Source organism: Chiloscyllium plagiosum, unplaced genomic scaffold (genome assembly GCF_037043375.1).
Source record: "Chiloscyllium plagiosum isolate Xiang-an unplaced genomic scaffold, Cpla_swu_hap1 HiC_scaffold_18, whole genome shotgun sequence".
NCBI lineage: Eukaryota > Metazoa > Chordata > Chondrichthyes > Orectolobiformes > Hemiscylliidae > Chiloscyllium > Chiloscyllium plagiosum.
Genome location: NW_028270156.1, coordinates 16,354,754 through 16,379,087, shown reverse-complemented (window position 1 = coordinate 16,379,087; position 24,334 = coordinate 16,354,754). Strand labels below are relative to the sequence as shown.

At 40.0% G+C, this 24,334-nt stretch overlaps 1 protein-coding gene across 4 annotated transcripts in view; it reads right to left on the bottom strand.

Annotated features, from left to right (window-relative positions):
- cstpp1 (centriolar satellite-associated tubulin polyglutamylase complex regulator 1) overlaps positions 1–24,334 on the bottom strand; it is a 368,165-nt gene that overhangs the window by 106,662 nt on the left and 237,169 nt on the right. The window lies entirely within an intron of this gene.

Sequence of the window (24,334 nt, the reverse complement as noted above, 5' to 3'; positions counted from 1 at the left end):
AAACTGTTCAAAAAACAATACTTGAACTTCTCCCTGAAGCTTATCAATTAAAGTTTAGAAGCACAAGAATGAAACTTAATCAGGCATTTGTAGAATGTGCAATGAAAAAGAATTGATGCTTGGGTGTGTGGTTTCAAATATTAAAATTAAAGAATATTTTTGATGTAGATTTCGATTTTATTGTCACATATTCTCAAGTACAGAAGTACAGGAGTGAAATGTGTACAATGTCACCTCACACAGTACCATTTCATGTACAGAGGTACCTGGGTACAAAACAACTCAGGTACTAAGTCGTAAAAGAGAGAAACAAAGTGAAGAAGACCATTAAAGACCATCATAGTATAAGTAGAAAAATAAAGAAATAGGGTAATAGCTAATATTAAAGTCCTTCTTAATATAAACTAGAAAAATAAAGAAGTATAGTTAAAAGTTCAACAGTCTTTCTTGAGTGTTAGCCATAATGGGGCCCCAATCTTATCCGCTTAGCTTGCTCTCAGGAAGACCTCCACTGCCTGTTCTTAACGTAACCACTGCAGATCCTGGGGAACCTCCCTCACTGCACACTCTTCCAGTGTTGGGCTCGGCTCTGAACGAAAAAAGCCACACTCCAGACCCGATGAAGCCACGATGTCATCACCGCTGCTCCTGTCGCTGAAACTGCCACCTCCACTCTCCTCTTGCTGTCTCTGGAACATTCTCAGGCAGGACTAACTCGCAGCCTCCGATCGCCAAGCACCCAGAACGTTCTCAGGCAAGGCCCGCTCACAGCCTCTGATCACCGGGAGCCCGGAACATTCTCAGGCAAGACCCGCTCACCTTCAACTGCCGGGAACCCGGAACATTCTCAGGCAGGATCCGCTCACAGCCTCCAATTGCTGGAAACCTGGAACATGCTCAGGCAAGACTCGCTCGCAGCCTCTGTTCACCGGGAGCCCGGAACATGTTCAGACAGGACCCGCTCACCTTCAATTGCTGGGAACCCGGAACATTCTCAGACAGGATCTGCTCACAGCCTCCGATCGCTGGGAACCCAGAACATGCTCAGGCAAGACCTGCTCGCCTTCAATTGCCGGGAACCCGGAACATTCTCAGGCAGGACCCGCTCACCTTCAATTGCTGGGAACCTGGAATATTCTTGGGCAAGACCCGATCGCAGCCTAAGATCGCCGAGAACCCGGAACATTCTCAGGCAGGACCCGTTCGCAGCCTCTGATCGTTGGGAAACCAGAACATTCTCAGGCAAGGCCCGCTCGCAGCCTCTGATCACCAAGAACCCGGAACATTCTCAGGCAGGACCCGCTCGCAGCCTCTGATCACCGAGAACCTGGAATATTCTCAGGCAGGACCCGCTCACAGCCTCCGATCGCTGGGAAACCGGAACATTCTCAGACAGGAACCGCTCGCAGCCTCCGATCACTGGGAACCCGGAAAATTCTTGGGCAGGACCTGCTTGCAACCTCCGATAGCAAACTTGCGAACATAAAGGAGGTTGATGGTAGAGATAAGCTTTTTCCCGGGGTGAAGGATTCAATAACAACAGGTCATGCTTTCAAGGTGAGAGGTGAAAAGTTTAAGGGGGAGTACTTTATATAGAGTTTGGTGGGTGTCTGGAATACGTTGCCAGTAGAGGTAGTAGAGGCAGGCACACTAGATTCATTTAAGATGCTTCTAGACAGATGCATGAGTAGGTGGGGAGCAGAAGGATACAGATGCTTAGGAATTGGGCGATAAGTTTAGACAGTGGATTTGGATTGGCTCAGGCTTTGAGGGCCGAAGGGCCTGTTCCTGAGCTGTAAATTTTCTTTGTTCTTTGTTGTGAACATGGAAGAATTTAGAAATAATATGCCAGTAAACCTAAAAGCATCTTTAGATGAGTGGTATCAAAAATCAGAGAAGCAACAACGGTGAAGAGATTATTATTTATGCGGACCATAATTCTTTGATTTTTTTGAGAGAAATTTTGGGACAAGAACTTACAGATGTTTCAAGGGAATTTAATCCTCCAGCCTTACAATTTAAAAATCTTTCAAGTACCTGGAAAATGTAATGCTGTAACTGATGTTTTTATCAAAAGCATAAATGAAGGAAGCTGAAGGCTGAGATCCAAATGGACCAATGTAAAATACAGCTGCCATGAAACTCATTGTAGACTTACTGTCAATATGTTACTACTGGTAACGCATCAAAGAGATAGAATTATAAAGATTTCTTTGTCATGAGAAATGAAAATGTCTCTTAAGGATACATTTTCATTCTTCTTTGGGGGAGGTGTGGTGAAAGGTGTCTAATATAATTTTTAGCGTTTGTATTTTAAAACAGTGGCATATGCCATTGGTTGCTTTTCTGAAGGGTTGAAAAACAATTGGGCCAAACAGCTTTAGAATGGTGACCAAATCACAATGTGCTAGAGAACGAGGATTCTTTGATGTGTTTACAGAAAGTTGCTTTTAATGTGTTGGTTTACAACAGGTAGAGGAGATATTGAAGAACATTAGCTTGTTTTAGTTTAGGATAGTCAAGGATTGGTTTTAGTTAAGACAATCCTGAGATTTAAATCTTGTCAAGTGCTCAGAGGAGTCATTAGATACCTTAAGTTTTAGAAAATATAAAGGTAGATAAATATCTGGGAGCTGATCAATTGTATCCCAGGACACTGTGGGAATTTAGACAGGAAATTGCAGGACCCCTAGCAGAATATTTGTATCATCTATAACCATGGGTGAAGTGCCGAAGGAATGGAGGGTGGCTAATATTGTTTTACTATTATTTAAGAAAGGCTGTAAGGACATGCCTGGAAACTATAAACTTGTGAGTCTGATGTTGGTGGGTAGGTTGTTGGAGGCAATTCTGAAAGATAGGATTTACATGCATTTGGAGAGGCAAGGCGACATTAGGGATAATCAGCATAGCTTTTTTCTGAGGAAAATCATATCTCACAAACTTGATTGAATTTTTTAATAAAGTAACCAAAAAGATTGATGAGGGTAGAGCAGCAGATGTTGTTTACTTGGACTTTAGTAAAGCCTTTGAAAAGTTTCCGCATGGTCGATTAATTAATAAAGTTAGATCACATAGGATTCAGGGTGAGCTTGCCAATTGGATACAAAATAGGATTTACAATAGGAGACAGAGGATGGAGACTGAGGGTTGTTTTTTGGACTGGAGGCCTGTGACTAGTGGTGTTCCACAGGGATTGGTGCTGAGTCCACTTTTGTTTGTCATTTATATAAACGATTTGGATGAGAATGTAGGAGGCATGGTTAGTAAGTTTGCAGATGACACCAAAATTGGTGGTACAATAGACAGCGAAGATGGTTATCTAAGATTACAAAAAGATCTTGACAAATTGGGCCAATGAACTGAGGAGTGGCAGATGGAGTTTAGTTTGGATAAATGTGAGATATTGCATTTTGGTAACACAAGCAAGGATAGGACTCATACAATTAATGGTAGGGTCTGGGGTAGTGCTGTAGAACAGAGAGACCTAGGGGGTCAGGTACATAATTCTTTAAAACAAAATCTTTTAAGCTAGATTTTATTCTATGGTCTAGCCTGTCCAGTGAGATATTAGTTGGGATCATAACATAATTGATGCCACAAATTAAGGTAAATAGTAAATAAGGGAGTTGGTTACATCACCTGTGGGCTGCTTAGCAGTTGATACAAAGCAGCAGCTTCTTACCTCCCAGCATATCCCTTTCAGCATATCAGGATTTTCTTAAGAAGGATATCAAAGCCATAAATCACTGCGCCCCCTCCACCACCCCACCTCTGCTGCTTGCATGCCTGCTCTATCAGCCTCCTGTCCTCATTCAATTGTGACATGCAGCGGACACTCTCTCCCTGGCGCTGACAACAATCTCCACCAGCACTATGTGCTCACTCTGCCCTTACAGTTCTTCCCGCTGATCAGCTGGGACACATGTGGCTGGTTGCCAGGTAGGAGGTGATCGTATGATATACTGTCCAGTCTAGTCAGGTTCTTTGGCCAACTTTAACCTCATTCTAATACTCACTAGCTCCCCCTGAGGATTGGGGCCATGGATTCAGACTGAGCACAACAGTACAGTGACAGACAATTTAATAAAAAGAAGAAAATTGTTCTGGGTTTGCTATGCTCCGTGCAATATATTGAATAGCTATGCAGAAGACAAAAGCTACACATGTAGCTTTAATCAGTGTTATTTGTACTTTTTGTAGCTGCACACGATATAATTAAAAGTATTATTGGCTCGGGTTGCTTTACCTGAAGCCATTCCAAAACAGTTTTACATTTTGTTTGCAAGGCCACTTCAAATGTAAAGAACCACATCAAATGATCTGCTGCCTTTTGTTCAATTCAGTAACGAGCAAAGGCAGAAACCTTTCCAGTAACACAGGAAAATCCACAATTTACAATGTTCTGTGAAATCAAAATACAACTCAATTCAACTATTTGCACCAGTAACAGTATCTACAAGCTGTGTAGCTAAGTTATTGCAGTGACGTAAATACAGGTTCAGCAGCTGTGTTTAGAACAAAACAGTTTGATTTCAACTTTAATTTTAAGGTCTACTAATGCCACCCAAAGAGCTGTTTTGCTCTGTATTTTGTTATTCATGCCCCCTATAAAAATACAGGGCTGGATTTTGCTGGTGTAGAAGCTCTGCAATATGTCCTGTTGGTTTGAATTGCTTGTGCATGTTTAGGTTTCAAACCATCCTCTTGTTAATGCTCATAATAATGGACCCGATCTTATTGGACAGGGCCACTTGAGACACGTCCTTTTAGACTTATTCATGCACCCTGAGGTTTCAAATACTTTTGCCAACAAAGTTGTTTGAGAAATGAAGTTTTTCCCAAGCAGTCCCTCAGGATTGAGGATGCCCGGATTAGTCCTGTGTGTTATCTGCAGACTCTGCCACATTCAGGGCAGGCAGTGCTTCAAATCAGGTGGATGAATCATTTAGAAGTTTGCGTGCTCTCTCTCTCTCCAACACCTTAAGTTTCCTCTGAGTGTTCCCAATGACAGCTCCTGATATATTCAGTACCATCCCATTTCCATTTTAGCCGGTCACAAGTCTATGACTTCGCAGTATGTTTAAACTCTTCAGGAATGTCCTCTGAAGCTTTCCCACTGTCCTCTTGAGAGTCTTTTCCAGGGTCAAGTACAAAGCAGAGCAATTGCATTGGGTTTCTGGTGAGAGCCATAACTAGTCCTGCCGAGTGGAGTTAGATTTAAGTGATTAGCCCGTTGAATTTGTGAATTTTGACTTGGAAGAGAGTTGCAAGATGTTTTGCACTTTATTAAACAATGGGACAATTGATGTATCCTTTTAGCAAATACGATTTGAAAGGTTTGCAAAATATACTGGGAAATGACTATCAAGGAGTGTGAAATGGATTTAGTCTATTCACTGTCAAATCTGATACACAAAGAGATACAAAGTGAGGGGAAGAAAGATTGGATTCAAAGATAGAAGGAAAAGACAGAAAATGAAAAGTATGTAAAAAATTAAAGTTTAAGCTCTACATATTTTGAATCTCTTTAAACAAGGAAAGAGATTCTACATTTTCTGGGTCACTGGTAAGTAGGGTTTGTAGGAAGGGGTTTGCATGCTGAGTGTGTAGCAGGGAGTGGTGTTGACAGCAAGGCTGAAAGATGGCTTCCTGGGGACACCAGGTCTCAGTGAGGAACCCTCACCCACACAAGACTGTGAGCAAAAATAACAGTGCTTGCTGGGTGACAGCCCCAGATGGCAAGTCCCACACGAGCCACTGGTTCAATAAAAGGAATGATGAAGCACATCTTGGCCTTTTCATAGCCTCAACTGGTGTCCAGACGGGAAGGCTGCTTATAAGGCTTCCAGTCCCAGTCCTGATCCCAGGAGGGAAGCGGAAGGGTAGCTGATCTGTACATACTCCCTCCCATCTAATTACACAGCCGCCAAACCTCTGAACCTACCTTCAATGGAGAAATTAAATTTAGCCCACAGTACCTAAATCAGACTGTACATTGATTTGATTTAATTTATTACTGTCAAGTGTACAGAGATCCAGTGAAAAGTATTGTCTTATGTGCTTTAGAGGCAGATTGTTAGAACAGTTAAATATTTAACTATTTACAAGTTAGAATACTTCATATCAAAACGTGCAAAGAAGGTAAGGAGGAGAGAAAATAATGGAAATCATCAGGGAGGTAGCAAGAAAAAGTACAAAGAACAAAGAAAATTTACAGACCAGGAACAGGCCCTTTGGCCCTCCAAGCCTGAGCCAATCCAAATCTACTGTCTAAACTTGTCGGTCAATTCCTAAGCATATGTATCCCTCTGCTCCCCACCTACTCATGCATCTGTCCAGACACATCTTAAATGAATCTACCGTGCCTGCCTCTACCACCTCTGCTGGCAACGCGTTCCAAACGCCCATCGCCCTCTGTGTGATGTACTTGCCACGTGTATCCCCCTTAAACGTTCCATCTCTCATCTTGAAAGCATGACCTCTTGTGATTGAATCCTTCACCCTGGGAAAAAGCTGGTCTCTATCCACCCTGTCTATACCCTTTATGATTTTGTAAACCTCAATCAGGTTCCCCCCTCAATCTCCTTTTTCCTAGTGAAAATAAACCTAACCTACTCAACCTCTCTTCATAGCTAGCACCTTCCATACCAGGCAATATCCTCGTAAACCTTCTCTGCACCCTCTCCAAAGCATCCATATCCTTTTGGTAATGTGGCAATCAGAACTGTACACAGTATTCTAAATGTGGCTGAACCAATGTCTTGTACAATTTTAACATGACTTGCCAGCTCTTATACTCAATACCCCATCCAATGAAGGCAAGCATACTATATGCCTTCTTGACCACTCTATCCACCTGTGCAGCAACCTTCAGGGTACAATGGACCTGCACTCCCAGATCTCTCTGCCCATCAACTTTTCCCAAGGTTCTTCCATTCATTATATAATTCGCTCAAGAATTAGACTTACCTAAATGCATCACCTCACATTTGTCTGGATTGAAAGCCATCTGCCACTTTTCCACCCAACTCTCCAGTCTATCTATATCCTCCTGGATTCTCTGACAGTCCCTTGTGCTTTCTGCTACTCCACCAATCTTTGTGTCATCTGCAAACCTGTTGATCATACCGACAGTGCCCTCTTCTAGATCATTTATGTATATTACAAACTAAAGTAATTAAAAAAAAGAAGATTCCAAACTCGACATTTATAGAAGCTAATTTAGAGTCCCAGAGATTAATAATGATTAAGATTTATTATGCCATTACTATCACTTGAAAAGACATGCCTTAATGTTATCTGGTGGATGGCTACCAGGTAGTTACTGCAACTTCTTGTATTTGATTAATGAAATTGGTTCACTCTCAGTGAGGTATCAGTGTCACAATGTTCTTGGATAAACTGGGTTCTGTTTAATTGCACCTGTATGGACATGGAAAGTTGCTGTCTGATTTACTCCTTATTAATTGTGAAACCTCGTAGCCTCCCCATTATTCTTACTGTGAAATCTAGGTATATTTCCATTTGTTAAAGAAACATGATGTGCCACTAGCTTGCCTTTCAGTGAGATCCAGAAGAATCTGTTGTATTTGTTGGCAATGCTCGTGGAAAATAACCTGACATAAGTATTCCTCTGTATGTTGCTAGCTCTCTGATACTCAGCATCATTGTTTATGGATTCTGAAATGTTCTGTGAGAATGTAAATTGTGGTTAGTACTGTACATACCACAGTAAGAAAAGAACCTTTATTAGCTGCGTGTGGGGAACTCCAAAAAGGTGCAGTGATCTTTCTCTAGCTGCAAAGCAGCTAACAGAAAATCATAAGAAAACATCTATTTCAAAAGGATTGAACTACATCAAACCCTAAAAATATGTCATTGGATGAGAATCAGTTTTTAAGCTCTTGCACCTGGGAAAGATTCAGTACACGATGAGAAGATGAAAACCTGTTGCTATAAATGTTACAAGAGCTTGTCAAATCTCAGTTCAGCTTCTAATGGGCACAAGTATAAACTGTCCTCAACCTGTCACTAAATTGAAAATCTTACTCAGTGCCATAATACGTGCAGTGGCAGAAGGTGTCTTCACAAAGTTTTCATCTTCTCATCATGTGCTGAATTCATCCCAGGTGTCCTCTCAAGATTGACAACAATTGCAGAAGTGCACAGGAGCTTTATTTATACCTGGCTATGCTTTACCTGACCTAAAATGATCTGATATTGGCAATAAGTGATAAATCAAACACTTCACTCCTTCGCACTGAAACAGTTCACCTTGCTGAAAATAAAGCTTAAAATGTGTTGCTGGAAAAGCGCAGCAGGTCAGGCAGCATCCAAGGAGCAGGAGAATCGACGTTTCGGGCATGAGCTCTTCTGAAAATAAAGCTTCTTTGGAAATGATAAATTTATGATGAACGTTCTAGTGATGAGTTGAAGTAGTTCCTAAACTATCATTATAAAGGACCTAATTTAATTGTATATTCATTATCTTATAATTAATGAATTCTGCTTTAAATAAGAGTCCATTACTGCACCTGATTATTATAATTCAGTCTTATTTCAGTGTCAAAACCAAACTGGATTCCTAACAATCTCATCATCACTATTTTCTTCTCCTGTAAAGAAAAACTATGATAATGAATTTTGTGCCAGTTAGAATGTTGATTGCTTGTCCTGGAAAATGGAGCAACTCCTCATTTTGAAAGACCCAAAGTTTAAACAAAGTTCTTTTGGGTGACATGCAAGGACAATCAGGCAGTAATTATGCTTCAAGTATTGAGTGTAGATCAGTAGCTGATGTATTGATTTGCCTTTGGCAGTAGACAAATGAACACACAATGTTCTTCAAATGAACCTTGTGTGCGTATAATATTTGCAGGCACAAAAAAATTCCCAGATAATAGATTTTAAAAGATAGAGAAGAATGGTTTTAAAAGGTAATCTCACCTTAAGTTAATAAAGTGTGAGACGACCCACTAACCCATTTTTCATTAATCCTTAGCACCATATTGTAGGTGGGACACAGGGAACCTCATGACGAGAACAAACTTACATTGGGTTTGGAGGGATAACATGCAGCAGTAAAATTGTCCAATCCGGAGAGAAGCAGAACTCATGGTGTATTTGTGGTGCACTGGAAATGACTGTTTGCTCACAAAGGCCATGTTAATGTGTTATTCTTACAGCATGTCTTCTCAGCAATTTCTGACCCATTGTATTTTTCAGGTGTTTGATGAAATGCCAGTTTAAGTATGCATTTTCTCTTTAAGAGTAACACATTTTTAATTGGCTTAGAACAATGGAACACAAGTTTGATCCAAACCTAGGCTTTCAAATGGCTTAACACAAGTGTAAAGAATTTGCAGGGAAAAGGACTGGTTCAGAGCATGATTCCACTGTTAGTGGCCCTTGGGCACTGTAGTCTGCAGACACACAATGAAATCAAAATGATGAGAGACACTGGTTTTAAATTTCAACTTCTCGAGAAATTCCTCTGTAATATGACATCAATTTGAGATGTATATTTGATATTCTGTCAGATCTTGCCTCTGATCATGCCTATAAGTACATCAGGGAGTACTGAGTTATTGCCCAACTTATGTTTATAAACAATAATCACTTGATCTTGGGCTGGTGATAATAAAAACCCTCACTGTGTTTGAAAGATAAATGGATTCTATGCTCTGGCAGACAATCATATGCGTTTCTTCAGTCTTCTGTAAGCATGCCTGATAAACATTCAAATGACACAAGATCCTTTGTGTAACATGAAATATGTAATAAATTGCATGTAACATTCATGAATGCATTTTTCTCTCCAAAATTGCTCTCCAAAAGTAAACTGTTGTAAAATTTTCTGTCAAAATCGGGGTTATCTTAATTTTATTAGTTACAAGAGTGATGCAAGTTGTGTGGTATATACGTACAGGTGCACAATCCTTTATCCGAAATGCTCAGTTTTCAGAATTCAGAAATTTTTGAATTTCAGAATAAGTGATGTGAAATTTTAAAAAGTCTTACTGGAGGAACATGCTCACTAAGTAAAACAGGCCTTGAGGTAGAATTGAGGCCTGCCAGTGCTGGGCCACGCTCCCCCCACACTGCGTCTGAGTGACATGCATCAAATGGGTGTTGACTTGGGTTAACTGTTTGCATGTCAAGCAACTTTGTTAATGAGAAAAATACTTCACAAAAAAACCTTTGGATTTTGGCGCTTTTCGAATTTCAGGATTTACCTGTATAAATATTATTTTTCTTAGAGTTTATATTTTAAACTAGTGGCATGTGGGTGTTGGCTAAATTTATGAAGGATTTAGAAATTAACTAGGTCAGTTTTTCTGGAACTGTAATTTTAAACCAGTATGAGTCAGAGAAGAGATGATTACATGGCCCCCTGGCGTATTATTGGAAGCTTGTTTATATTGTGGAGGTTTATGACAGGACAGAGAAAACATTGGAAGATATATTGCATTTGGAATAATCAAAGATTGATTTTAGCTTAGAAAAGTCCAGATGATGTAAAGTTGGGCAGTTCAAAGGATATATGACTGAAACCAGATGCAAGTACAGTTATTCCTAGAAAAAGGAGATTGTTCACAGCAGTTAAAACTAAAGGTTACCTTAGTAAAAAAAGAGTGTAGTTGTGAAAATTCCAGATCAGGAGAGTTTAATTAGAAATTCGCATTGGTTTTTCAAAACTGAGAGAGTCTAAGATCTTAAATGAATGAGGAATGAGAAATTTCTGTAGCTTTTGAGCAACTGTAAACTGATTTTGTTGTGACGTGTTTTTTGAAATCTTTCAAACTGTGTTACATTTAGATAAACTGTAAGAAATAGGAACAGGAGTAGCTATTTTGCCCTTCGAGCCTGCTGGCCATTCAACAGTATCACAGCTGATCCAACATTCGATACATTCACTTTACTGTCCTTTCTCCATAATCCTTGATTCCCCTACCAATCAAGCATCTGTTTGTTTCAGCCTTAAATATACACAAGGCTCCATAGCTCTCTGTAGCAAAGAGTTCCAAAGACTCTCAAATTTCCGAGAAAAGAAATTCCTCCTCATCTCAGTCTTAAATTAACACTCCTTTATTCTGAGACTATGCTCTCTGTTCCTAGATTGGGTCTAGCTTTAGTTGCCTTCTTTTATTTTTCCTTTTTTTTTGTGTAATAAACTTCTGTTTTATTGTTTAAACCAAGTCTGCAACCTTGTGTATTTATGTCTCAGTAAGAGAGCACCACATTACGTTAAAATTAAAATATGATCTATCAAGCCAGATTTCATTATGGGATCTGACTTGTCCAATCCTTCAGGATCATAGCAAAGAGGATGAGTAGTAGTATAGAGGTCCAGATTGATTCTCTCGGGTATGTGTTTCAATTTTACATTCAATCAAATCTGGAATTGAAAAGGTGATCATGAAACTATCATCAGTGTAAAAAAAAACTGGTTTACTAATGTCCTGTAAGGAAGTAACCCTGCTATCCTTACACTCTTGGCCCACATGTGACTCCAGACACCCAACAATGAGGTTGATTTTTAACTGCCATTTGAAATAGCCGAGGAAACCACTGTATTCAGAACAGGACAATAAATATTGGTCTCATCAGCAATACCTAATCTCATTAAAGAATAAAGACAATAAGACCATAAGACTTGGCAGTGGAAGCAAGGCCATTCAGCCCATCAAGTCCATTCCACCATTTAATCATGGCTGATGGGCGTTTCAATTCCACATACCCACACTCTCCCCATAGCCCTTAATTCCTTGAGAGATCAGGAATTTATCAATCTCTGCCTTGAAGACATCCATTGTCCTGGCCTCCGCTGCGCTCCGTGGCAATAAAGAAAAAGAAGCCACTGAATTGACCAGTAGAAACTTCAGAAAACAAGATATTTCTTGACCTTTGGCAGACAGACATTTTTCACCTATTGGGAAAGAGGAAGCTAAGAGCGTCTGGTTCATCCATTGGCTATGCCAATAAGCAGACAACTTATTTCCCCCTGACCCACAAGTCATTGTATTGCTCTTCAGTTAGGTCTTCTGCTGTGCAGAAATCTTTCTGCAATGGGATAACAACATTTCACAATTTCTCAAACTGTTACGGTGCTCTTAGCTTACACAATTTTATTATGTAATTTAGCTGGTTCCCCAGCTATAGCACTGATTCTCTGTGGGATGTAAGCATCTTTGACAATAGACAATAGGTGCAGGAGTAGGCCATTCGGCCCTTCGAGCCAGCACCACCATTCATTATGATCATGGCTGATCATTCACAATCAGTATCCTGTTCCTGTCTTTTCCCCATAATCCTTGATTCGACTATCTTTAAGAGCTCTATCCATCTCCTTCTTTAAAGTATCCAGAGACTTGGCCTCCACTGCCTTCTGAGGCAGAGCATTCCATATATCCATCACTCTCTGGGTGAAGAAATTTCTCCTCAACTCTGTTCTAAATGGCCTACTCCTTATTTTTAAACTGTGTCTTCTGGTTCGGGACTCCCATCAGTGGAAACATGCTTCCTGCCTCCAGAGTGTTCAATCCTTTAATAACCTTATACGTCTCAATCAGATACCCTCTCATCCTTCTAAACTCAAGTGTATACAAGTCCAGTCGTTCCAATCTTTCAACATATGATAGTCCCGCCATTCCAGGAATTGACCTCGTGGACCCACGCTGCACTCCCTCAATAGCCAGAATGTCCTTCCTCAAATCTGGAGACCAAAACTGCACACAATACTCCAGGTGTGGTCTCACCAGGGCCCTGTACAGCTGCAGAAGAACCTCTTTGTTTCTATACTCAATCCCTCTTGTTATGAAGGGCAGCATGTCATTAGCTTTCTTCACTGCCTGCTGTACCTGCATGCTTGCTTTCATTGACTGATGCACCGTGATCTCATTGTACTTCCTCTTTACCCAACCTGACTACATTTAGGTAGTAATCTGCCTTCCTGTTCTTGCCACCAAAGTGGACAACTACACATTTATCCACACTAAACTGCATCCGCCCACTCACCTAGCCTGTCCAGGTCACCCTGTATTCTCATAACATCCTCCTCACATTTCACCCTGCCACCCAGCTTTGTGTCATCAGCAAATTTGCTAATAGTACTTTTAATACCTTCATCTATATCATTACTGTATATTATAAACAGCTGAGGTTCCAGCACCAAGCTTTGTGGTACCCCACTGCCATTCTGAAAAGGACCCATTTATCACTACTCTTTGCTTCCTGTCAGCCAGCCAATTTTCAGTCCAACTCGGTATTTGCCCCCAATAACATGTTCCCTAATTTTGCTCACTAATCTCCTATCTGGGACTTTATTAAAGGCTTTCTTAAAGTTCAGGTACACTACATCCACTGGCTTACCCTTGTGCACCTTCACAATTATGTCCTCAAAAAATTCCAGAAGATTAGTCAAGCATGATTTCCCTTTTGTAAGTCCATGCTGGCTCTGACCTATCCTGTTACTGCTATCCAAATAAGTTGTAACTTCATCTTTTGTAATTGACTCCATCATCTTTCCCACCAATGATGTCAGGCTAATCGGTCTATAATTCCCTGTTTTCTCTCTCCCTCCTTTCTTGAAAATGATTTGGAGATGCCAGTGTTGGACTGGGATGGACAAAGTTAAAAATCACACACCACCAGGTTATAGACCAACAGGTTTAATTGGAAGCACTAGCTTTCAGAGTGCCGCTCCGAAACAACCTCCTGATGAAGGAGCAGCGCTCCGAAAGCTAGTGCGTCCAATTAAACCTGTTGGACTATAACCTGGTGTTGTGTGATTTTTAACTTTCTTGAAAGGTGGGACATTAGCCACGCTTCAATCTGCAGGAACGTATCCTGAATCTATAGAATATTGGAAAACAATTACCAATGTGTCCACGATTTCTAGAGCCACCTCTTTAAGTACCCTGGGATGCAGACCATCAGGTCCCGGGGACTTATCAGCCTTCAGACCTAACAGTCTATCTAACACCATTTCCTGCCTTATATAAATTCCCTTCAGTTCATCCATTACCCTAGGTCCTTCAGCCACTATTACACTTGGGAGATTGCTTGTGTCTTCCCCAGTGAAGACAGATCCAAAGTAGCTATTTAACTCTTCTGCCAAGGCCGATATTTGTTGCTCATCCCTAATTGCCACAAATGCTGGGCCATTTCAGAGGCAGTTAACAGTTAACCACATTGTTGTGGATCTGAAGTCATATGTAGGCCAGACAGACCAGGCTAAGAATTTTCATTCTTAATAGGCATTAGTGAATTGAGTTTTTATACAAACAAACATAGTTTCATGGCACCGTCTCTGAGACTAAGATTTCAATTCCAGATTAATTTATAAATTTCATTTAAATTCTACCATGGTGCGATTTGAACACAGATTCTCAGGGCATTAGCCTGATTCTCTGGACAACACTGGTAATAGTGTTGCAGCTTTCTCCAGTTTTCCTCTACTCAAACAATATCCTGTTCTATTGTTCCTCCTTCCAAAATGAACAACTTCACATTTCCCACTTCATAATCCATTTGCCAACTTTTTGCCCACTTGCTTCACCCAACTTGTTGGGTATGAGTGAGGCAAGTTAAGGGCTCAGTTTAGTAGTTTTACACAGGGATTAGACTATGTATTTAATAATCCAACTTCTCCTGAGTTGCTTAACTGCAGTTCAACCTTCCAAATTCTCTAATTTTAATAGATATTTTTGGAAGGTTCCCGGCTTGGCAGAATTGCCCATCGGCGTCTTCAATTTTTTTGGCAAATTCTTTGGAGTCTGTTATGTCGGGAATTTCACAGGGTCCCAATTCACAACACCAGTCTGTATTGCAGAAAAGATTCTCTGGGGTTCCAAAAATTCCTTCTTAAGTAAACAAGCCATTTGTCAAAATGTCTCAGTTTCTTACAGCAACCCAGAGTACTGATGGTGTGGTGAAGAATGATAGTTCTGGGAACTCTGCTGTGTTTTTACAGCATTGGCTGATCTGAACCATCTTCTCAAGGGAAATTAAAGATGGGCAATAAATTTTTGCCTAGCTGGCAATGCCCACATCCTGTGAACAAATAATTCTTAAAAAGTGATTCAATTCCTGTAAAGGGAATTGCATAAATGAAACTGGATTTGGTTCACTCTTATCATTCCCTGTTGCTGGCAAAAAGAGCATGGTTCAAGCTTGGTTTGACGAGTATCCCTTTCCCAATAAGAGGGAAGGAATGCATAACATAATTATGGCTTCTGCTGTATAAATGCTAAAGATAAGTTACAGAGTTATGACAAATTCCACAAGGCCTAACATTGTCTTGGAATCTAAAACATTTTAGTATGGAAGTGAAAGAAATGCAAACTTCAGGCGAATTTAAAAGCTAAGGGCCAATAACGTGCTAATTCAGAAAATTCATGTAAAAGAAAAGCAGGAGTTGTGATGAACCAATATTTGTTGGATTGCATACACCATGGTACCATCCTAACCTTCAATGGCTCAGCTCTAGTGGCATCATCATTCATGTGCATTACATTGAAGTCCTATCTTTCATCAGGAAAAAGATAAAAGGGTATGTCTGTCTTAACCCCAACAACTTCTCCTGCGACTTTGACTTTAAAATTAAAAGGTTTTAAATGGACAAACCTCTAGCACTCTTGCTGGAGCAAGATTTGGATTTGATGCTAAATTCAGATCTCAGTTATTTACTACACTTGTTCTGCCAGAGGAATCAATGCTGTAGCCACACATTCCTAGTAACAGGACATGAGTTGTTGCTTCATATATTTCCAATATTTATAAGTTCTGATGCAAGGTTACAGAACTGAAATGTGAACTTTGTTTCTCTCTTCAAGGATGCTGCCTGACCTGTAAGTATTTCCAGAATTTTCTTCATTTATTTTATCAGTTGGAGCAGAGACTGTGGAAAAAAGCCTGAGCTACTAAGAAGAACAAATCGTTGTAGCTGCTCCCAGGAGTTTTAAAGTCATCTTTAAAAATGCTTTCTCCAAACCATCACTACAGGATGTAACTTGTCTCAAAGCATTTCCGTGATCTGACCAAGATCAGACTAGGTTAGCAGTATGACATTCCCAGAGCTGGCTATTTCAGTCCTTAATTAAAACATGATACACATACAGGCACTCACAGATATTTTGAACAGACGTGTTAGGTTAGTGAGGCATCAGTAACACTTGGCAGTGACTTAGTCATGTCAGTGAATAAACAGGGTGTGTGACCTGGCAACAGATTGTGTATCAGTAATCCACAAAAAACAGCTGCTGTGGTGACTTCAGTGTAAAGTCGTTTGCGATTGCGAGAATATTTGTAAAAAGAAAACATTGAGAAAAAAAATACCATCAAGCTTGTTTCTTTCAGAACTCTGAAAGGGTTTTTTGATTATAGACTTCCTTCCCACAGCATTGTGACCCCTTAATTTGCAGGAATATTGGCCAAAAGGTGGTTTGCACGGTCTGTCAGTATGAACTAAGGGCAGACAACAATCATTCCTGTTAAATGAGTAGATCCGAGATACACCTGACATTGGGCATCAGTCCTGATTTATATGGGATGGGCAAGGACGCAAACATTTGCAAGAAATGTGGGCCCTATCTTTTAACTATACTTGTTTGCAGACTAAATATATTTTAAATTTTACATAAGAACATAAGAAATAGGAGCAGGAGTCGGCCATCTACCACTTGAGCCTGCTCCACCATTTGATCTTTTCACAGCCTCAGTTCCACTTACTAACCCACTCATCATAACCCTTAATTCTTTTACTGTTAAAAAATCTGTCTTCTTTTGCCTTAAAAACATTCAACTAGGTAGCCTCAACTGCTTCACTGGGCAGGGAATTCCACAGATTCACAACCCTTCAGGTGAAGAAGTTCCTCCTCAATTCAGTCCTAAATCTGGTCCCCCTTATTTTGCGGCTATGTCCCTTATTCTAGTTTCACCTGCCAGTGGAAACAACCTGCCTGCTTCTATCTTATCTATTCCTTTCATAATTTTATATGTTTCTGTAAAATCCCCCCATCATTCTTCTAAATTCCAATGAATATAGTCCCAGTCTACTCAGTCTCTCCTCATAAGGCAACCCTCTCAACTCCAGAATCAACCCTTCCATTAAGGAATTAGGTCATAGCGTTCTGACCTTACTTAAAGCATATTTGAAAGAGGTAGTAATACACAGCATCAGGTTGATTAACAGAAGAAAATGTCTAAGAAAATCATTCAAGTGTCATAAACAGTGAAGATGGCAATTTCCCTTCCCGTCACAGGTAAACAAAGGCAGAACTGGAGATGGCAGAAGTACTTTGGTGATAAATGAGTTGTGTAGCTTATTTCAGGATTTAAAGTGATGCCAAAGTCGTGAACAGTCTAGGGACCAATATGAATATGGTCAGTTTCAAATGGTAATGAGGGAGAGGTGTAGAGTTTGTTGGCATTTGGCGTTTACAACAGTGATTGTCTCACCCACATATCCTATGCAGTTATGGACAAATAGTGACAAAGTGGCATTATTGCTGGATTGAAAACTGGTCTCAGTAATAGTTTTCAGACATTATCTGTGTCATTTAGGAAAGGGAAATTTGCTATTCTTACATGGTCTGGCCTATATGTGACTTCAGGTCTTCAACAATGCAGTGGTCCCATTCAGTGCAGGAATATTTGAGACTTCGGCGTCATTCATTCCTTGCCAGATAGATTCGACCAGCAAGGAGTTCATCAATGAAATTAGTATATATACATAGCACAGGCTCAGATTATAGAAAAGTAGCAGGCAAATTTATACACAGTAAACTCCTACAATCACCAATGTGATAATAGATTTGTATTGTGTGATCTTAATCAAGAAATAAATGTGAGCCAGGACATTGGAGATAGATCACCTTATTGATGATTCAATTGATTCTTTCATCCCCCCAACACTGATTATTCTCTCCAGAGACCTCAAGACTGTAGCTCACTTTTTTTTTATCAGCAGTAGCTCCACTGTTTCTTGTTATATTCAGGGTTAGCTTAGATTAGGATCAGTTTAGAAAATCTGGTCAGCATGGACGAGTTGGACAAAAGGGTATGTTTCCGTGCTGTATAACTCTATGACTTTATGTTAGCTGCCTGTTTAAAATGCAGCTTTTCCTGCAATTAAAACCTTAAAATCTTCTGCAGTGCAAATTGTCCTTGTGGCAACAAAGCATCCGGTGTATCAAACAGGTGTCACAGCAGTTCTGTTTAAGTAATCGCTCCAAAACATTGCATAAGAATTAAACCCTGGACACTTTCAGAGACAGACGGCTGTTTGTGGAATCCTGGCCAGATGCAATCTTTAAGTCGGGTAATAGTCAAGTTGGGTTGTGAGGCTTAACTTGCTTTCTTAGGGATCATATATTGGTTGCTACGTGAAATAAAGTTTAAATCACTGTTTCAGTATTTGAACGTGAGATTTCTTAATAAGTAGCTTAATTAAAGGTAGCTTGTGGTGATTTACTCACAATAACCTGCTCTCCTTGAAAGAATGCTGTGGGATTGTTTATATCCATTTGAGCAGCTGGGCCTCCAAAAGCCGGTACTTTGGAAAGTGCAACCCTCACTCAGCACTACATTGGAGCATCAACCTTGATTTTGTTTTTTATTCATTCATGGGATGATGACAGCATTTATTGGCAATCCCAAATTGCTGTTGAGAAGGTGGTAGTGAGCTACCTTCATAAACAGTAATCCACATGGTGTGAGGAAACCCACAGCACTGTTAGGAAGGAAGTTCCATGACAATGACCAGTGGCATTGAATGAATGACGACACAGTTCCAAACCTGGATAGTGAATGGCGTGTAGCGGAACTTGCAGGTGGTCCTGTCAGTGGGAAGGGACATAGCCAAGAATAGTGCTTGACTCAGTTTTGAGACACCTCACCCAATTTTAGCATAGGCCCTCATATGTTAGTTAGGAGGACTTTGCAGGGTGGATAGCAAAGTAGTTGCAGTTTCCAGTGCCTAGGTCAGTGTCAGGTGCTTCATTCAGTTTAAGTTAGTGATTCTCGAGTTCTGAAGAGGGACTTGAACCCAGAACTTTGGTATTCTGAGACAAGTGTGCTAATTTGAAACCTCCTGACAGATTGTGAAAGGAATGAAGTTGAAAGATTTTCACACCTTAATTCTATGTTCAATTGTAGAAAATCAACCAAAACGCCAAGCCCATCAGCAAATCTGTTCCAAACCATCAACTTCCACTTTTAACTGGAGTGTTTCAAACCTGAGTGATGTTACAACTCACTTGGAAATCAAAATGGTACATCCATGGATTTCCCACGCTTCCTGCAACTCACCAATGAGAAAGGTAATAACGAGACAGAAAATAAACTACTGGGACAAACTCATGAAGAAAATATAAAAAAGTACTACAACAAGAACTTTTTAAATAAAAATATGAAAGGAAGAGTGAGGTCAATGGTAACAGGCACTGTGACTGAATCTGGGAAGATAATTATGGGGAACAAGGAGTTAAAAAAGATATTTTGCATCAGTCTTTGAAAGATACTTTGAATATTCCAATAATACTAAAGAATATGTGGGAGGAATTATGTGTCATTACCATCCCTAGAAAAGTAATATTAGACAAACGAATGGGGCTAAAGGCAGATAAGTTCCCTGGCCCTGATGGCTTGCATCCTAGGATCCTAAAAGAAATAGCTACAGACAGGTGCATTAGTTGTAATTTTGCAAAATTCCTTGGACTCTGGAGAAGCACCAGAGGATTGGAAAACTGACAATGTGACACCTCTACTCAAAAGGATAGAGAAGAAAATGCAGGTACCTATAGACCGATTAGCCTAACATCTATTATTGGAATATATTATTAAGGAAGTAAAGCAGCACATTTGGAAAATTATAATCTAATCTAGCAGAGCCAGCATAATTTCATGAAAGGGAAATTGTGACTAATTTATTCAGGTTTCTTCAGAGTGGATAGATGGGAACCAGTAGATGTGTTGTATTTGGACTTCCAGAAGGTGTTTAACAAGGTACCTCACAAAAGGTTAAGTCATAAGATAACAACCCATGGTTTTAGAAGTAGTGTACTGGCTAATGCGCCATTCAGTGAACATGTGATATCAATGGCCATCACTTAGCAAAGTAGTGCAAAAGAATAAAATGTTTGTGCTTTAACTGAACAACAAAAACTGCACGTTTCTTCAGACATCCATGTGCATACATTAATGCTTTCCCATTCCTTTACCTTTCTCTTCTATGTGTGCAACCTGGAATTCCCTCCCTAAGGGCATTGTGGGTTAACCTACAACAGATGGGCTGCAGCAGTTCAAGAAGGCAACTCACTACCACCTTCTCAAAGGGCAACTAAGAATAGGCAATAAATGCTGGCCAGCCAGCGATGCCCACATTGAACAAATGAATACATTTTAAGAAACCCTGTAGATTCAGTCAGCCATGAGGGATGGCGATCAACCACAATGCGGTATTCAGGGCCAAGGCCTTGCAAACACCAGTGTGCCCAGGCAGGTTTTAACCCAGTGCATGTGAAAGCATGCCTAGCCAGTCCTGGAGAAGCCCAGCTTGGAGTATCTGTAGGCCCATTGCTCAAGAAAGGACTGTAATGTTTCACATTTTAACTTTATTTCTTCAATTCTCTACTTTTATGCTAAGAAGACTGTCATGCTAATTTATTTCTTTATTTTTCGACTTCCATAACTAAGATTTTGTAGCTAGGCACTTTGCACTTAAAGTGGCGCTGTGCGTGGTGACATTGTACACTTTTCACTATACTCTTGTACTCTGTACTTAAGTACACATGCCAACAATAAAAAATTTAAATCTGAAAGATTCAACTACAGCAACAGCAGGTGGCTCAAAACCCTGCTTTGTGAGCTCTTAGCTGATACTCTCTGGGCTTTGGAACCCTTAATAGCCAAGCCAAAGACAATTCCACCTCCACCTGTCCATTGGAAGGCAAGGTATCTAGTTGACTACTAGGTCTGAAGGGAAAGTGTGTGAGAAGTGATAACACTCAGAGTCGAATACCCTACTCCACCTTCCAACTGGTCATTTTTCCTCTCAATCTCACAGTTGCATTTCACCGTCATCATCTTGATCGACAGCACTATGGTGCAGATCAATGCAGCACGGTAAGGTGAAGGCTATCTGTAATTATGTTTAAAGTAATCACCCAGATTATGATCACGGTTACAGCATCTACTTTACATGGAACTTGCCACACTATCTGTGAAAAAGTGCATCATCCCAAAGCCCTGAAACACCAAATTATTCATGCTGGAGATAATTATCTCTTGCCAGCGGACCTTCATGTGAACAACAACAGTGGCTAGGAACTTTGACAAGAACAAATTCCCCAGTGCCTGTTCACCACTTACAAGTAAAAGTCAGGACTGTGATGGACTACTCTCCACTTGCCTGGATGAGTGCAGCTCCAAAAACACTCAAGAGCATTGATACCAACCACAAAAAGTAGTTGCTTGGTTGGGGTCCCGTTCATCACCTTCAATAATCACTCCCTCCCACACAGTGGCAGCAGCTTGCAGCATCTAGAATATACATGAAAGTAACTCATCAAGGCTCCTTCAACTGCACCTTTCATGATCTGTACTACCTAAAAGGACAAGAGCAACAGATGCATGGTGTCACCAGCATCTGCAAGTTCCCCTCCAAATTACACACCATCCTGAATTGGAACCATGTTGCTGTCCATTCCCTGTCACTGAGTTAAAGTCCTGCAACTCCCTTTCTAACAGTGCTGTAAGGGTACCTAGACCCCATAGAATTCAGTGGGACACCACCACCACCTCAAACAGCAATTAGGAATGGCCAATAAATGTTCAAATCCTGTGAATGGATTTTTAAGAAAACCGCAAGGTTGTTCCTCCAATTGCAAGACCAGTATTTCTCTCTGACTGCTCACTAACCCCCAGCACGAGGTGTAACTGAAGTGCAGCACAAACTATTGGCTCTCTGGAATCCATTATCGTATGTTCACTTCTGGAGTTTCCTACCCCAACTCCACAAAACTCTATCTTCAGATCTGTCTGTTAAATACTGGAACTGGGAACACATTAGTGAGATTTTATCATGCTAAGTGTTATGCCAACCCGTAACTAAAATACTACTCAGCTCACTGAATTAAAAAAACCCCAGCAATTTCAGTGCGCTTTCTTCCAATTTGTCAACCAATACTGGAAAGCCTCACTCCTGCCCTCAATGTATCCCAAAACCTCATTATTTACAGTGAACATCAAAAATGTTAGATGATTCTTCAACCTAGAGTTTATATCCTCTCCTGTGTCACACATTTATAAAAGTTTATTTTTTTTAAAACTTGCAATAAATTACCAGGTTGGATACTTGTTTCGATGTTGTGATGTTTGTGCTGTGGGACTGTCTGACTATTTTTCAGCAAAGCGATATTCCATAAACTGTGGCAAAAAAATTAGGATAACAAAGGAGTGGCAAATAAGATAACCATGTTAAATGAACCAGGGAACATTCACCCGCAAGCTTTTGATTAAATTCAGGAAAAGACAAGTCAACTCTAATTGGTCAAGGTATTCTCCATGGTAGCACCTCAACCAATCAGTACACATGCCAATTAATCAGCACCCATTTCCTATCCAGTATAAATTGCTGTTCTCTTTGAAATGTGCCCTTGCTTCTGTCCTGATGAGTACGAGACAAAGAGCTCGATGGTCTGTCATTTTTTGCAGCAGTATTTAAAACTCACTCATTCCAGACTATGAATCTAAAAAATATCCTTATCTAATTGATTTAAATCTGCATTTTATGACTGAATAGAATAATTCATCTTAATATGTTATTTAATTTTGCCATTAAACATTATGCTAGTAGGAATACAGCTCTTAAATGCAATTGTAAAACCATAATGATATGGTTTGTAGTTAGCACTTTTATATATCCAGTGCCAAATTTTGGGATATGACTGCCTGTGGTCTGTTGGAAAAGGTTGCTATCCAGCAATGTTTAAATCTTTTTGTACCTGCTTTAGTTTATTTGCTTTAGCTTCAATGACAGCATGATAACGGCTGTTGGTTATGAATTATGAAAGTGTATTCTCCAATGCAGGGTGCAGCATTATGCAGAGATGTTTGAAGAATTTAGCTTTATTGGGAACAGATCAAAAGTAGCAATCAATATCAGAAGAAAAAAATAATAGGTCAAAACAAAGATTCTTCTCTGCAATCCAGCGATGAAGGATTTCCCAAATCTGATTTCACTCATTTCTGTCCAGCTACAGCAGGAGACTCAGGCTTCTCATCCAGGTTCCACACCTCCATTTCTGGTGTCTCCTGATCAATCTCCTAGGATTGATCATTAATCTCTTTCTATTCATCATTTACATGTTGTTCTTCAACAACATCATTAGAAAAAAAGTAACATTAGTTTTAACACCAATTCTGAAAACCTCCATAGCCCTGCCTCACCACCACAGCTTCTGATCCCTCCAATATCTCCAAATAGTCAGACTGGTTGTCTGAGCCACAGTGCTAGATTAGCCGAAATTTCACCCAATTAAATTCTGGATGTTTGAGTGTACTTCATGACATTTTCTCTTATAGTCATGCAAATAGCTGAAAGATAGTATGCAGCATATGCTCCAATTTTCAAATATTCCATTGCCAATTGGTAAGGAACCCACTGGGAGTGTTATTTCAGAAGGTTTTCCCTAATTTGTTCCCAGACCTCCAATTATCTTCACTGAGATGCCCCAAAGCAGGTAACTTCTCATTTGTTTTCTTCTGTGGTCTTTGATTGAAGGTTGCCTTAGGCAATATCCTGAATTCATCATCTGGGCAACGGGTAATGCTCCACTGTTTTAAGGATAGACTGTCACTGCATTACAATCATTTTCTAGCTTACCCCCAGATCAAAAATCATTCTAATGATCAAATAGTCCACGTTCAATAAAATTTTCCAAGTGTACAGTATTTAACACCTGCCTTCGTGAAAATATTCACATGGAAATGAAAGTCCCATACTACAGCATTAGAAAATCTCAAGCATGTACTAACATTGTAATGTGCAGTGCTGCAGTAATGAAACAATGTCTGGCTGTGTAAATTGATAATCACAAACTTGTTCTCCTCTGTCTCTTTCTGCTTGTGAATTAAACATGAAGTTGGATCATTTCACAACAGATTACATGTACAAAACAGCTTTCAGTGGCTGGCAAGATAGTCTTTAATATATAACTCCAATTCCACAAGTACAAATTGAAGCAAGTTTGCAGAAACAAAGCAAGAACAGTTGCATCAGTTTAACAAACTGATTTTTGCATGATCATCAGCAGCAAAACACTATTAC